The sequence below is a fragment of the Berghia stephanieae genome, chromosome 7 (assembly GCF_034508935.2).
Source record: "Berghia stephanieae isolate SIO BIC M18660-M18661 chromosome 7, UCSD_Bste_1.3, whole genome shotgun sequence".
NCBI classification, from domain to species: Eukaryota; Metazoa; Mollusca; class Gastropoda; order Nudibranchia; family Aeolidiidae; genus Berghia; species Berghia stephanieae.
In genome coordinates, this window is record NC_088366.1 from 56699611 (window position 1) to 56714610 (window position 15000).

General features: G+C 37.6%; 1 protein-coding gene across 1 annotated transcript in view; it reads left to right on the forward strand.

Moving 5' to 3' along the window:
* Positions 1 to 15000, forward strand: part of LOC144976591 (piezo-type mechanosensitive ion channel component 1-like) — a 168523-nt gene that overhangs the window by 40598 nt on the left and 112925 nt on the right. The gene's annotated exons all lie outside the window — the stretch shown is intronic.

A 15000-nucleotide genomic window follows, 5' to 3' on the forward strand; every position in this document is an offset into this window, starting at 1 on the left:
AGTCTTTTTTTTCTTCTTTTTTTTTTCTTCCAAGGACTCTACTATGCGCCGAGCGAGGCTCGAACCCAGGACCTTCCGACCCGAAAGCGAGTGTCATAACACTAGACCACATAGCGCAGTAGTTCTCATTGTTTATGTGTCAGTGCATGATGTAGTCAGTCGGAAGGTGAAAATTTTGGATTTGCATTTTTCTTTTTTCTTTTCTTTTCTTTCTTTTTTTTTTTTAATTTTCTGAAAGAATATGGTCACCAGAGCATTATAATCTTTATTTGAAGTAAATCGGGTGGTTTTTCCTGAAGTTATGGTCAGATGTATGGGAAAGGGAAAGGTATCCAGCAACTTTTCTCAAACTTCATACTTCTTCAACATGACTAGCTCTATAAAATATTAAGAAATGAAATTAAGCTTTGCTATTTCCCGAAGATATTACAAAAAGGGTTGATTTAATCATTATGACAAAAACTCTTTTTAAAAATAAAAATTGACATCCTAACTAAACTTGGCAATATATCAGTTCAAACCTTTTCACCATCCGACTGATTATGTCATTCACTGTAACATAATATTATACCTATAGCCTATCTAGTCAGTTGTACAGTTCATAAAAAAGAATTCTATGATTTGCAGTCTGTGTGCTGTTTCCTACACCTTGACATAATGTACGTTCATGAAACCAAAAAGTTCATCGACCCCATAAACTCCAAAGATAAATAGTTTTGGCAACAATGAATGCCACTGTTATTTTATGCATGTCGGCATTCACCGCTTGTGACAAGGTTAAGGTGTATTGAAGGCCATTGTGCAGCTATAATGTGGTCTAGTTATTGTGGTCTTGCCTTCGGATTGGAAGGTCCTGGGTTCGAGTTCCGTTCTGAGCGGCGCATAGACGAGTCCATGGAAAAAGGCTCTTTACTCACATTCTCTCACCATACTCCGGTGTAAAATAAAATGAGTATCGGGTCGTTAACCGCGTTGTCTCTGTCAATTTTTTTTGTTGTTGTTGTAATTTCATCCGATATAACAGGCATCACAATAATCTTGTCCGACATATAACGTATTGTTGTTGGCCAGAAACCTCTTGTAAAGCGCTTTGAGCACTTTTAGTGGATACCGCGTTATATCGCTCTCGTTAAAAAAAAAAAAAAAAAAAATTATTGTACCCTTTGCTGTTGGGAGAAACGATGTAGTTGGTGCATTGTAGTCTCCAGTCAGCTTTTTTGTACCATGATATTATTGTTGTGTTATGTATGTCATGCCATGAACGTGCGGCTATGTGGTCAAGTGGTATGACACTCGCTTTCGGATCGGAGGGTCCTGAGTTCGAGCCTCGCTCGGCGCATAGTTGAGTCCTTGGAAAAGGCTCTTTACTCACATTCTCTCACCGTACTCAGGCGCAAAATGAGTACCTGGCCGTTAACAGCGTTGTCTCTGTCCGGAAAAAATTGTAATATCGCCTGACAGGCGTCATGTCTCGTTCTACGTGTTACGTATTGCTGTTGGTCAGGGACCCCTTGTAAAGCGCTTTGAGCACATTTAGTGGATATTGCGCTATATAAAAAAAAGCTCCAAAGCTCAATGTGAGGAATGGGCATGATCTATATTACCCTTCCATGTGCTCAAGGTCATTGGCCACATTAGAATATGTGCTCAAAGTGACCCACATAGTGAAAAGTGCTCACAGTTTTTTGAAATATCTAACATCACGATTGGTCATTTTGTTCAGCTTGACACGCCATGTCTATGTTTACAACTTTCATAAACAAAGCAGTGTGTTTATATTTCTGAGGAAATATCCAATCGTTGGACAGCAGCAACAGACCATGTGATTGATGACTTGGTTGGACAAAAACATGAATATTGATCGGTCCCATTGTCCTCGGCTTAATTTTCGGTACTTTTCTTCCACTCTGCTGATTCCATTGACACAAGGACTTTTCCAGTATTGATCGAAGCCGTCAAAACATACGTAATACGAAATGGTTTTTGTCTTTCTACCTGTCCAACATATACCCGCCTGAGACGACAGAGCATCTAGTCGAACGGTGTGTTGTGACGATGCTACCCGGCGGGTTTGAGGCGGCGCATGAATGCGGACCGGACTTTGCTGATTGGGTCGATCGTCATAACATAGTAGTATGAAAACCATAAGAGGCTGCTGCCATGTGACCAAGTACACATTATCATCAAGTAATACTATACGTACACACATTATTATACGAGTTAGATAGAAAGATAGATAGATAGACAGACAGACAGGCAGATGGATAGATAGATAAGCAGATAGACCGACAGACAGACAGACACCCCACCCCTTGATATGTGTTCATTTCGAATTGTTTACCTAGCACATTAGGCATAGAGAGGGCCTTTTGAGATTATAATTAGGTTGTGCTTCAATGACGATGTACAGGCGTAGGTGGTGTGTATGTGTGTGTGTGTGTGTGTGTGTGTGTGTGTGTGTATTTATGTGTTCGAGGGGTTGGGGAGAAGGTAGGAGGGGGAGGGGGGGGGGGGGGTTAACAAAGCAGTATTATTCATCATTCAATATGTTATATTGTATTATAATTTATAATATTATAATCGGGAGAAAATCCTCTTACTGCGACCCACCCCCTCCATCCGGTATTCTGTCCTGGCGATCCAGATGAGACGCCTATTGCTTATAATAATAACTCTCAACAACAGTCTCTAAATATTGCCAATCATCAACATCCACTATCGCTTAACTGCGACCCACCCCTCAATCCAGTATTCTCCTGATGAACCAGATGGGACACCCACAAAGGACGTCCAGTCACATTATTGCCAATAATAACACACACCAAGAATCTCTAAATAATATTGCCAATAATAACACACAACAAGAATCTCTAAATAATATTGCCAATAATAACACACAGCAAGAATCTCTAAATAATATTGCCAATAATAACACACAACAAGAATCTCTAAATAGTATTGCCAATAATAACACTCAACAAGAATCTCTAAATAATATTGCCAATAATAACACACAACAAGAATCTCTAAATAATATTGCCAATAATAATAATAATAATAATAATAATAATAATAATAATAATAATAATAATAATAATAATAATAATAATAGATCTTTATTGTCCATAAATATGGCAATTTGTCATTTAGTTACACTTGTTATAATGTTAAACGATAACTAAGATTGAACAGATATTTCACTCCTACTTATTTTCTCCTCTCTCTCTCTCTCTCTCTCTCTCTCTCTCTCTCTCTCCTCTCTCTCTCTCTCTCTCCTCTCTCTTTCTTTCTTTTTCACACGTGCGATATACACAACATAAACATATTCATTTCGTTTTCAATTTGTTACGATTGTGGCAATTCGACACCAAAAATTATCATCATTATCAATTGGTCAGTTAATCTTACATTAAATAAATTAATCAGTTAATCAGTCAACGAATCAATCCTTGGTTTTTCTGTACCATATGAAATATTCAAAATTTTTATTGCTGATGGAACGAACGTTGATTTATACTTGTTAGTTCTACATTTAATCTGACAAAACCTTCTCCCAGATGGTAAAAGACTAAATTCATGGTATAAAATATGTTTTTTATTGTTGGTAATTGAGAATAACACACAACAAGAATCTCTAAATAATATTGCCAATAATAACACACAACAAGAATCTCCTAAATAATATTGCCAATAATAACACACAACAAGAATCTCTAAATAATATTGCCAATAATAACACACAACAAGAATCTCTAAATAATATTGCCAATAATAACACACAACAAGAATCTCTAAATAATGTTGCCAATAATAACACACAACAAGAATCTCTAAATAATATTGCCAATAATAACACACAACAAGAATCTCTAAATAATATTGCCAATAATAACACACAACAAGAATCTCTAAATAATGTTGCCAATAATAACACACAACAAGAATCTCTAAATAATATTGCCAATAATAACACACAACAACAATCTCTAAATAATATTGCCAATAATAACACACAACAACAATCTCTAAATTTATTGCCAACAATAACACTCAACAACAATCTCTAAATTTATTGCCAATAATAAGACACACCAAGAATCTCTAAATAATATTGCCAATAATAACACACAACAAGAATCTCTAAATAATATTGCCAATAATAACACACAGCAAGAATCTCTAAATAATATTGCCAATAATAACACACAACAACAATCTCTAAATTTATTGCCAACAATAACACTCAACAACAATCTCTAAATTTGTTGCCAATAATAAGACACAACAAGAATCTCTAAATAATATTGCCAATAATAACACACAACAAGAATCTCTAAATAATATTGCCAATAATAACACACAACAAGAATCTCTAAATAATATTGCCAATAATAACACACAACAAGAATCTCTAAATAATATTGCCAATAATAACACACAACAAGAATCTCTAAATTTATTGCCAACAATAACACTCAACAACAATCTCTAAACATTGCCAATAATAACACTCAACAACAATCTCTAAACATTGCCAATAATAACACTCAACAACAATCTCTAAACATTGCCAATAATAACACTCAACAACAATCTCTAAACATTGCCAATAATAACACTCAACAACAATCTCTAAACATTGCCAATAATAACACTCAACAACAATCTCTAAACATTGCCAATAATAACACTCAACAACAATCTCTAAACATTGCCAATACTAACACACAACAACACTCTAAATTTATTGCCAATAATAACACCCAACAACAATCTCTAAATTTATTGCCAACAATAACACTCAGCAACAATCTCTAAATTTATTGCCAACAATAACACTCAACAACCATCTCTAAAGATTGCCAATAATAACACTCAACAACAATCTTTAACAAGAATCTCTAAATAATATTGCCAATAATAACACAGAACAACAATCTCTAAATAATATTGCCAATAATAACACTCAACAACCATCTCTAAAGATTGCCAATCATAACACCCAACAACAATCTCTAAACATTGCCTATTATCAACATCCGCTTAACGCAGACCTGCCAAAATGAACAATTTAAAAATCGTAGTTTTTCGGAGATAAAAATAATATATGTTGTCGCTGTAGTTAACTTTCAAAATCAACAATAATAAACCCTCATAAGGATCAAATCACACTTGAAAATCCTTAAAAATTATGCAGTAGGTTTCATCTTTCTTTTAAATAGATTTTATTGATTTAGAGTTGCTCATGAAGTTCTGAAACTGTAGCCAATATTTTGTAATTTTGCGATTTTTTTTTCTTTCTCGAAATGGTATGTAGGCAGATGATGAATTGTATACGAATTGGACCACGAAAAGTGAACATAGAATTGGATTCAGTAGTCTGATGTCACGCCCCCCGGCAACGGCGGTCATCTTGGTTCTAAACAAAGAAAATCATTACTTTTTATTCTTCAAGCTGGCTAGAACTTTTCATATGTCTTGTGATCAGAATGTGTAAAAGTCAAAACATGATCAAATTTATGTTTCCCCCCCCCTCTGGATACGCTTTTATGCTCGCCGGGGAAATATTTCATACGGGCGTCCGCCATTGTTCCGATAGTTTAGAGCCAGTGTTACCATGCGTCATTAGGAAGGAAGTGACGTTACTACTATTGAATCCTATTAAAAGAATACGAAATCAGCATAAACTTCTATGCAATTTTATGCAGCTCAAGAAACTGTTTGTAATCTCTACCATGACGAATAGAAATTAATTTCAGGTGTCATCTATTAACTACTTAATTACTTAATTACATTTTAATTTTTAATTACATTTTGAAGAGTCTATAGGGAATGAGATAGCGGAAGAGTAGCGTCCCTTGATTGGACGTCACCTTAAAGGCTCCATACACGCACGGTTTTGATAGGCGTCCGAACCACGATCAGGCAAACCGGGGTGAAAACGCAATGTGTGTGGCCAAATACCTGGCCGATAAACCTAGGTACGGTCCATCGCTCGCAAAGCCCGCTTTCCTTAATATTTTTCGAGGCGATCGGCGATCGGGGGCGTGGCAGTATAAAAAATTGGACATTTTTTTTCGGATTTTCGCTGTTTTGACGTCAGATTCATGATCAGCGTCGAATTTACAATAGGTTTGATACCAAGAACTCTGTTTTTACTCCAAAAATTGATGAAATTAGAAATAAATTTTAATTAATATTGAGGCTATTTGGCCGACAGAACAGGGCCCCTCCCTGTTTTGTGATGGATCAAGTGGTATGACTCTCGCTTTCGGATCGGAAGGTTCAGGTTTCGAGACCCGCTCTGAGTGGTGCAGAGTTGAGTCCTTGGAAAATGCTCTCAACTCACATTCTCTCACCGTACTCAGGTGTGAAATGAGTACATGACCGTTCGTTGTCTTTGTTGGGAAAAAAATGTCCCATCGCCTGACAGGCGTCATGTCTTGTCTTTCAAGTTTAATATTGCTGTTGCCTTGGGACCCCTTGTAAAGCGATTTGAGCACGTGAATATTGCGCCAAATAAATGCTGTGTTATTATTTTTTTAAATAATTTTTATAAATGTTGCGCCAGGAAGAGGTAGATGGCAAAAGTTTCGTTCATACAAAATAAAAAATAGTTTTCATGATTTTCAATGTAATGATATAATAATATGCCAGTTCTTTTTTTTTTTTTTCCTCCTCACCCGTTGTCGCGACATGACGGTCGACCTTGACACAGACATTTGGGATTGGCAGATGCCAAAAAGCCTTGACTACGTGATGACAGGGGTGGGCATTGTAACCCTGAATTATAATCTACAAACAACGCGCCCCCCCCCCCCAACTCCTCCCCTAAAAAAAAAAAAAAAGAAGAGCTGTGTGCGTGTGTGGGGTGGCGGTGGTGGTTGGGGGGGGGGGGGTGCGAATGCGAGTAGTCCCGAGGAGTACCCGTTTAACCTGCCACGGGAACACTGTCGATTTGTTTTATAAATAATAATAATAATAATAATAATAATAATAATAATAATAATAATAATAATAATAATAATGACGATAAATAACAAATCTTTATTGTCCACAAAATGGAAAAATTTCCGTGGTCTACGTTGCTTTTAAACTTAAATCGGATTGTAAATGTATGGATGTTATGCGTATTGGAAAAATACTCACGACATCTCCATCGGGTATAACATATTAGCACACAAAACTGCAAACGCGAACGTTCATTGTCTGATTGATATAACTTAGTGATAAGTTAATTATAAAATGCTGTCTAAAAGCAATAACAACGGGTTGACTAACGTCAAATTCATTCTTTCTATTGATGCTCTGTGTTAAATTAAAATACTCACAAAGTCCGCCAGCCAGAAATATCACTCCAGCCCAAAGATCTACATGGAACCTTGAACGTTATAGTCTGATATATTTTAATGAGAACTAATCATAAAAATGGGTGTCTAAAAACAATAACAATGAGATGAGTGACGTCAATTTGGTTCCTTTTATAAATATCCAAGAACTTTACTCACTCCATCCGCTCTCTCCTCCTTCAATACATATGAATCTATTCTCTCATCACTTTTTTGTGCGGCTATGCATGTGATCTTGTGAAATGACACTCGCCTTTGGATCGGACAGTACTGGATTCGAGTCCCGCTCTGAGTGGCGCATAATTGAGTCCTTGGAAAAGGCTCTTTACTCGCATTCTCTCACCTTGTTCACTATTAAAATGAGTACCTCGCTGTTTACAGCGTCGTCTCTGTCGGGAAACAATTGCAATATCGCTTAACAGTCATGTCTCGTCTAACATGTTTTTATGTTGGCCAAAGACCCTTATAAAGTGATTTGAGCACCTTTATTGAAAATAGCGGTATATATAGCGCAAGTAAATTTTTCTCTCTTTCTCTTTCTTTCTCTCCCCCCCCCTCTCTCTCTCTCTCTCTCTCTCTCTCGACATGTTATATTATTATAGCTATTGCTACATATGATGCGAATATCTTGGACGGTTATTGATGCTATGAGTTTAGGTAAAATGCTTACAACATCCACCAGTCGGAAATAACGTACCGTCACACAAAACTACGAGTAACCTTGAACGTTAAAAGTCTGATTGATATAATTTAGTGAGAACTAATTACCAAAATGACTGCTTTAATATAATAACAAAGAGTGGAATAATGTCAATTTCGTTCCTTCAACAGTCTAATTGATATAATTTAGTGAGAAGTAATCACTATTGTGCGCAAGACGAAAGATAGAATAACAGACAGTAACTGGGATCGTAGCCTCACTATTAATTAAAATTTATTTCTAATTTCACCAATTTTTGGAGTAAACACACAGTTTTTAGTATCAAACATATTGTAAATTTGACGCTGATCACGAATCCGACGTGAAAACAGCGAAAATCCGAAAAAATTTGTCCACTTTTTTATACTGCCACGCCCCCGATCGCCGATCGCCTCAAAAAAATATCTCCCCGTATGTGGGCAAAAATCATCTGCGATAAACGCAGGGATCGGGTCACAGCGATAGGTCATCCGTCCCGCTATCAGCGGATGTCGGCGTCTATGGGGGGCTTTACAGAGAGAACGTCAATTTGGTTTTGAAGTGTCTCAAGCCGCTTTCACCGGAAGCGAGGACGAGAGACGCATGCGCACAACCAACGTGACGTTCTCGCTCTAATAACTTTTTCGCCGGTGACGTCACAGACTATGGGTGACGTCCAATCAAGGGACGCTACTCTTCTGCTAATCTCATTCCCTATTAATTTAAATAAAATCCTACAAATCTTAAAGGAGGCACCGATTCGAACACGATTTTTTCAATAGTTGATTGAATCATGCGACTGCAGATAACGTGACCTTTTAAATAATCATAAAAAAAAAAAGAATTACCAGTGAGGCTATGTGGTCTAGTGGTATGACACTCGCTTTCGGATCGGAAGGTCCTGGGTTCGAGCCTCGCGTTCTTTACTCACATTCTCTCACCGTACTCAGGTGTAAAATGAGTACCTGCCCGTTAACAGCGTTGTCTTTGTCCGAAAAATTGTATTATCGCCTCACAGGCGTCGTGTCCCGTCCTACTTGTTAAATGTTACTGTTGACCAGGGACCCCTTGTAAAGCGATTTGAGCACTTTTAGTGGATATTGCGCTATATAAAAGCTCCAAAAACAAGTGACTCCAACGGGGCGCGAACCTACACCCTTTTAATCCATGGGTATGTCAGTGCGAAAACCTCAAATGTCCGTTCACTAACCAGTAGGGGTTTGTTTAAACACAGAAGAATGCTGGAAAACTTGTTTTGTAACAAAATTTTTAATGGAAAGGACAATTCATTAAATGTTTACAAAGAGTAAGGTTATACAACATATTTTCAAACTATCTTTGATATTTGCAAACAGTATTATTTCCAGTACATTTTATAGTATTGGTGAGTTTGAATCATATACTACACTACTAGATCAACTATTACAGATACTTTTATATTTAGTGATTTTGTAAGTGTCACATATTTTTTTTTTTGATTACCAGCTTGGTGAGTCACTGGATTTTTTTCAGGTTTTTTGTGTATGGCATTCAACACTTTCAGGCGCAGTGACCGTTGCCAACTTTGACCCATAGTTTTGTTTTAGAGACAAACAGCCCTCTAGTTTGACGTGTAAATATTTTCAGGTCTGACATCCGAACAACCTTATGGTCCTAATTATAAATAATAACGTGAAGTTGAATGTAAGCTTCAATTTAATTACAAAAAACGGAACAAATGAACGTTTCGGGTTTTCCCTTTATTTATCAACAGAACAGGATGAATGAAACACCACAGATCAGTGAGATGATGTGGTAGTGGCGTAGTTAAGATGAATAAACATTTATTCATCTTAACTACGCCACTACCACATCATCTCATTGGTTAACCCCCCCCCCCCAAAAAAAAAAAACAAAAAAAAAAAACAACAAAAAACAAAAACAAAAACAAACAAAAAACAAAAACAAAACGAAAACAAACAAAAACAAACAAACATAAAACAACCTTGTATTGAAGTTTCTTCAAGCAGCATGTTATGATTATTTACGGATTACTTGAACAAAAAAAAAAAAAAAATCAATCTTGCTGTAATGATATATATAATAATTATTTTGAGATCAATGTCACTCTGATCTTTTTTTTAATTTTTTTTACCTGTCGCAAACCCGGCATAAAACCCACCGATCAACCTGGCTTACCTGTCTGTTAACTGCTGTGCCATTCTCGGGAAAGACTTTTTTTTTTTTTTTTTACAAAAATGGCCAGAAAACTTGTCCTTCAAATAAATATCGATCGATTTAAATTTATGGCCCCTCGCTCATCTTGGCAAAACTCTATAAAGCTCTAGTAGGTTTGAGTGTTTTTTGTTGTTTTTTTTGTTGTTGTTGTTGCTGTTTTTTGTTTTGTTTTTGTTTCGTTGCCTTGATAAGAGGGGGTCATTTAAATCGATCGATATCATTTAATTTAATTTGAGAAGTGTGAGTTTTCTGGCCAAAATTAAAAAAACAAAAAAAAAAAAAAACAAAACATGTTACGGCAGTTAGCTGGTTAAAAGGAGTTTGCCGGGCTATCAGGCAGGTAGTATGTCAGGTAGAATGAAAGTGGGGGAGAAAAAAAATATCCCCCAAGAAACCACAACGCGTAAAGCAAAATAGAACATACTGACAACACAACGAGATCGGTAAAGACTGCCTGGGCATGTTTCAACATACCTGCCAACCCTTCCGCCTTTTGGCGGAATCATTCCTATTATTTCACTCTTCCTTTTTATACTCTCTAAATTTCCGGTGTTCAAAAATTATGATAATGGTAAGAATAAAAAAACAGCAAAGCAAAGAGGGAGAGAGAGAGAGAGAGAGAGAGAGAGAGAGAGAGAGAGAGAGAGAGAGAGAGAGAGAGAGAGAGAGGGAGAGAGAGAGAGAAAGAGAGAGAGAGAGAGAGAGAGAGAGAGAGAGAAGAGAGAGAGAAGAGAGAGAGAGAGAGAGAGAGAGAGAGAGAGAGAGAGAAGAGAGAGAGAGAGAGGGAAGAGAGAGAGTGGTGAAGAGGGAAATTTTTTGTCTCAAAGTCTTGTTTCAGACGTGTGAATTCCATTTTCTCGGAATTTATTTAGCAGTCTGCATTGGAACACTTCATTTGCATATCATGGTACTTGACACATGCCAGGAATTTACTCGGTTGCGAAAGAAATTGCCGATTTGCAAGGTTGATACATTTTGTTTGTGTTATTATTATTATTATTATACACATTATTATCTGAATATTATAGGGAATGAGATTAGCGGAAGAGTAGCGTCCCTTGATTGGACGTCACCCATAGTCTGTGACGTCACCGGCGGAAAAGTTATTCAAGAGAGAACGTCATGTTGGTTGTCCTCTCTTCCGGTGAAAGCGGCTTGAGACACTTCAAAACCAAATTGACGTTCTCTCTGTAATGAAAGGTGACGTCCAATCAAGGGACGCTACTCTTCAGCTAATCTCATTCCCTATATATAATGTATTTCATCAAGCCGACATAAATGTAACTTACACGGGGGTCCCAATAATAGCTCAGTTGGTAGAGCACTCGCTTCACAATCAAAGGGACCGAGATGGATCCCGCATGCCGTCGAGATTTTTTTTCTTCTGACCCCCCCCCCCCTCCTGTCCATCCAGCGGTGATTGGGTGGGTAGCTGGATCTGTTTAATCTGTCAGAAAGTACTTTTCGATAGACTAGCGTCCTATCCAAAGGATAGTAAGGAATTGCTATTGCCCGTTTCACGCAACAGAAACCGGGATAAACCCCGGATTCGCGGGTCTGATGGCTCTTTATGACTTTTAAAAATAAAAAAAATGTAACTTAAACGGGGGGGGGGGGGGGGGGGGGGGGGGGGGGGTCCCGGGTCCCAATAGTTGGTAGGTCACACGTTTCACAAGCAAAAGAAACGCTCGGAAGTTAATCCTGGATACGGTCGGGATTTTCCTTCTTCTTCACACCCTCGTGTTCACTCAGCAATGATTGGGTAGCTGGGTGTGTATATATTCTGGCAGAAAGTACTTTGAGATAGATTAGCGTCCTATCCAAAGGGTAGCAAGACATTCTTTTCTGTCCGTTTAACGCCATAGTCGTAGGGGATAAACACCGGTTTTATGGATAGCTGTGTTATTATAGTTGCGAAGGAATGTAATTTAAATCACACGATTTACACATTAAAAAAAACTTGAGCTTTTATATAGGGCAATATCCACTAAACGTGCTCAAAGCGCTTTACAAGGGGTCCCTGGCCAACAGCAACACATAACATTTAGAACGGGACATGACGCCTGTTAGGCGATATTACAAATTTTTGTTTGGACAAAGACAACGCTGTTTAACGACCAGGTACTCGTTTTACACCTGAGTACGGTGAGAGAATGTGAGTAAAGAGCCTTCTCCAAGGACCCAACTATGCGCCGAACGCGAGGCTCGAACCCACGACCTTCCGATCCGAAAGCGAGTGTCATACCACTAGACCACATAGCCGCACGACAGTGACTGGCAGCGAAATCCCGGCATATTATATTATAAACCTGCTACATTTTGTAAAAAAAAAAATTGTCACCGAATGTGCATTTCAAGCGGCATTTATCTATAGATAGAACGAAGATGACGTCACACTCAGGCCTTTGTTATTGAATTTTGCCATCCGCGTTTATGAGTAATTCTCACTAAACTGTATTAACCGGACTATAAACGATCACGGTTACACATAGCTTTGTGCGTTGTTCCGTTATTCTTCCGGCTGGCATTGTTGTGAGCTTCTTAGCCAAGCGCATAATATCTATATATAGTATGCGCTTGGCTAAGAAGCTCATAACATTGCCATCCGGAAGTATAACGAACCAACACACAAAACTGTGTGTATCCATGAACGTTTATAGTCAGGTTAATACAGTTTAGTGAGCATTACTCATAAACGCGGATGGCAAAAAACAATAACAAAGACCTGAGTGACGTCATCTTCGAACTATCTATACAATTTACATAATTTACACGACTTTGGTTTGGAGAGAAATGATGAAGTGATACTAGACTGCTAGAAGCTGTGGACTGTAAAAAGTAATGAAGAAAATAATGAATATAACAGCTTCCAAAAAAAAAAAAAACAAAAAAAAAACAAAAAAAAAAACAAAACAAAAAAAAAAAAAACAAACAAAATATCAAACACGGAACGTTTCGGGCTCAAAACCCTTCTTCAGCCAACAAAAAACCCACAAGATGAGCTAGGGCGATGTGACTTGCTCAAGGCCACACAACGCAGAGGGTATTCGAACTCGGCACTTTTCGGACAAGAAGCACATATTATCGTACCGCTCGCCACGCTGCTGTGTTCTGTTGTTTCTACATCATATGCCTTTATTGATGTTGTCCTGGTCTCTGTCGAGAACATATTATTATGTGATATTTACATAATATAATAACATAGTAATAGCATATTGTACTTAAACGGCATCTACTATTTTATAAATATTCATCAGCATGAAGGGGAAATAAATCTTACGGATTGGTTGTATTTCAAGCCAACAAGTTGATCGTGTGTGTGTGTGTGTGTGTGTGTGTGTGTGTGTTGTTGTTGTTGTTGTGTGCGTGCGTGTGTGTGTGTCTGTGTCTGTGCCTGGGTGTGAGAAAAAAAAGAAGAAAAAAAAAAAAAAAAAAAAGAGAGAGAGAGAGAGAGAGAGAGAGAGAGAGAGAGAGAGAGAGAGAGAGAGAGAGAGAGAGAGAGAGAGAGAGAGAGAGAGACCACTAGACCACAATAATATTATAGCCGCACTGCAGTTATACTGCTGTGATGAGTTTGTAGATTGCAAACAATGTTATCAATTATTTGTAAGATATTATGAATACATAGTTAACTCCAGATAGGTCGACTGAGATATCGTATATCAGATGCAGATACTCCACCCCCCCCCCCCCATCCCATATTACGAATAATATGTGACCCACCGTCTCTAAACGGTATTATGTCGGGATGACTTTGGTGCAAAAAATTGAGTTTATTGACAAAAACATGAAACTTGGGGTTTGTTTCGATTTGTTATGTTAGAGAATGAAGACAATTTCTCACAATGCAAAAGCTCAAATATTGGTATTTACTATCAATTTAATTCTAGTCACTTTTCGGGGTCCAATTCATTCCGACATAATACCGTGTCGACACGAAGGGTCACATACATATAGTTAACTCCAGATAGGTCGATTGAGTTACGGTATATCAGATACAGATACTCCACTCTCTCTCTCTCTCTCTCTCTCTCTCTCTCTCTCTCTCTCTCTCTCTCTCTCTCTCTCCCCCCCCCCCCCTACCACCCATCCCATCTTGTCTTTATGAGCTGATTCCAGGGTTCTGAGTGGGACTCTTTGAGTTGTCCCAGACTAGAATAGACAGAGAAACAAATGAACCGATATCTATTAACATCTTTTAAAAAAAACCAAAAAAACCCCCCAAAAAACAAAAACCCCACCCCCCCCCAAAAAAAAACCAAAACAAAAAACAAACAAAAAACAACCCCCCCCCCCCCAAGAAAATAAAAAACAAACAAAACAAAAACAAACAACAAAAACAAAAAAACAAAAACCAAACAACTTGAGGTTTTAAAGAGCGCAATATCCACTAAACGTGCTCAAAGCGCTTTACAAATGGTTCCTGACCAACAGCAACACGTAACATGTAGAACGAGACATAAAATAAATGTGTGTAAGAAAGAACATTTATTTTATTTGGAGAATTGCAGTTCTGTTTATGAATTGTATGTATCGACATTAGATGATGATGATGATGATGATGATGATGATGATGATGATGATGATGATGATGATGATGATGATGATGATGATGATGATGATGATGATGATGATGATGATAATGATGATGATGATAATAATGATGATGATGATGATGATGATGATGATGATGATGATGATGATGATGATGATGATGATTATGATGACGACGATGATGACTAGGATGATGATGAT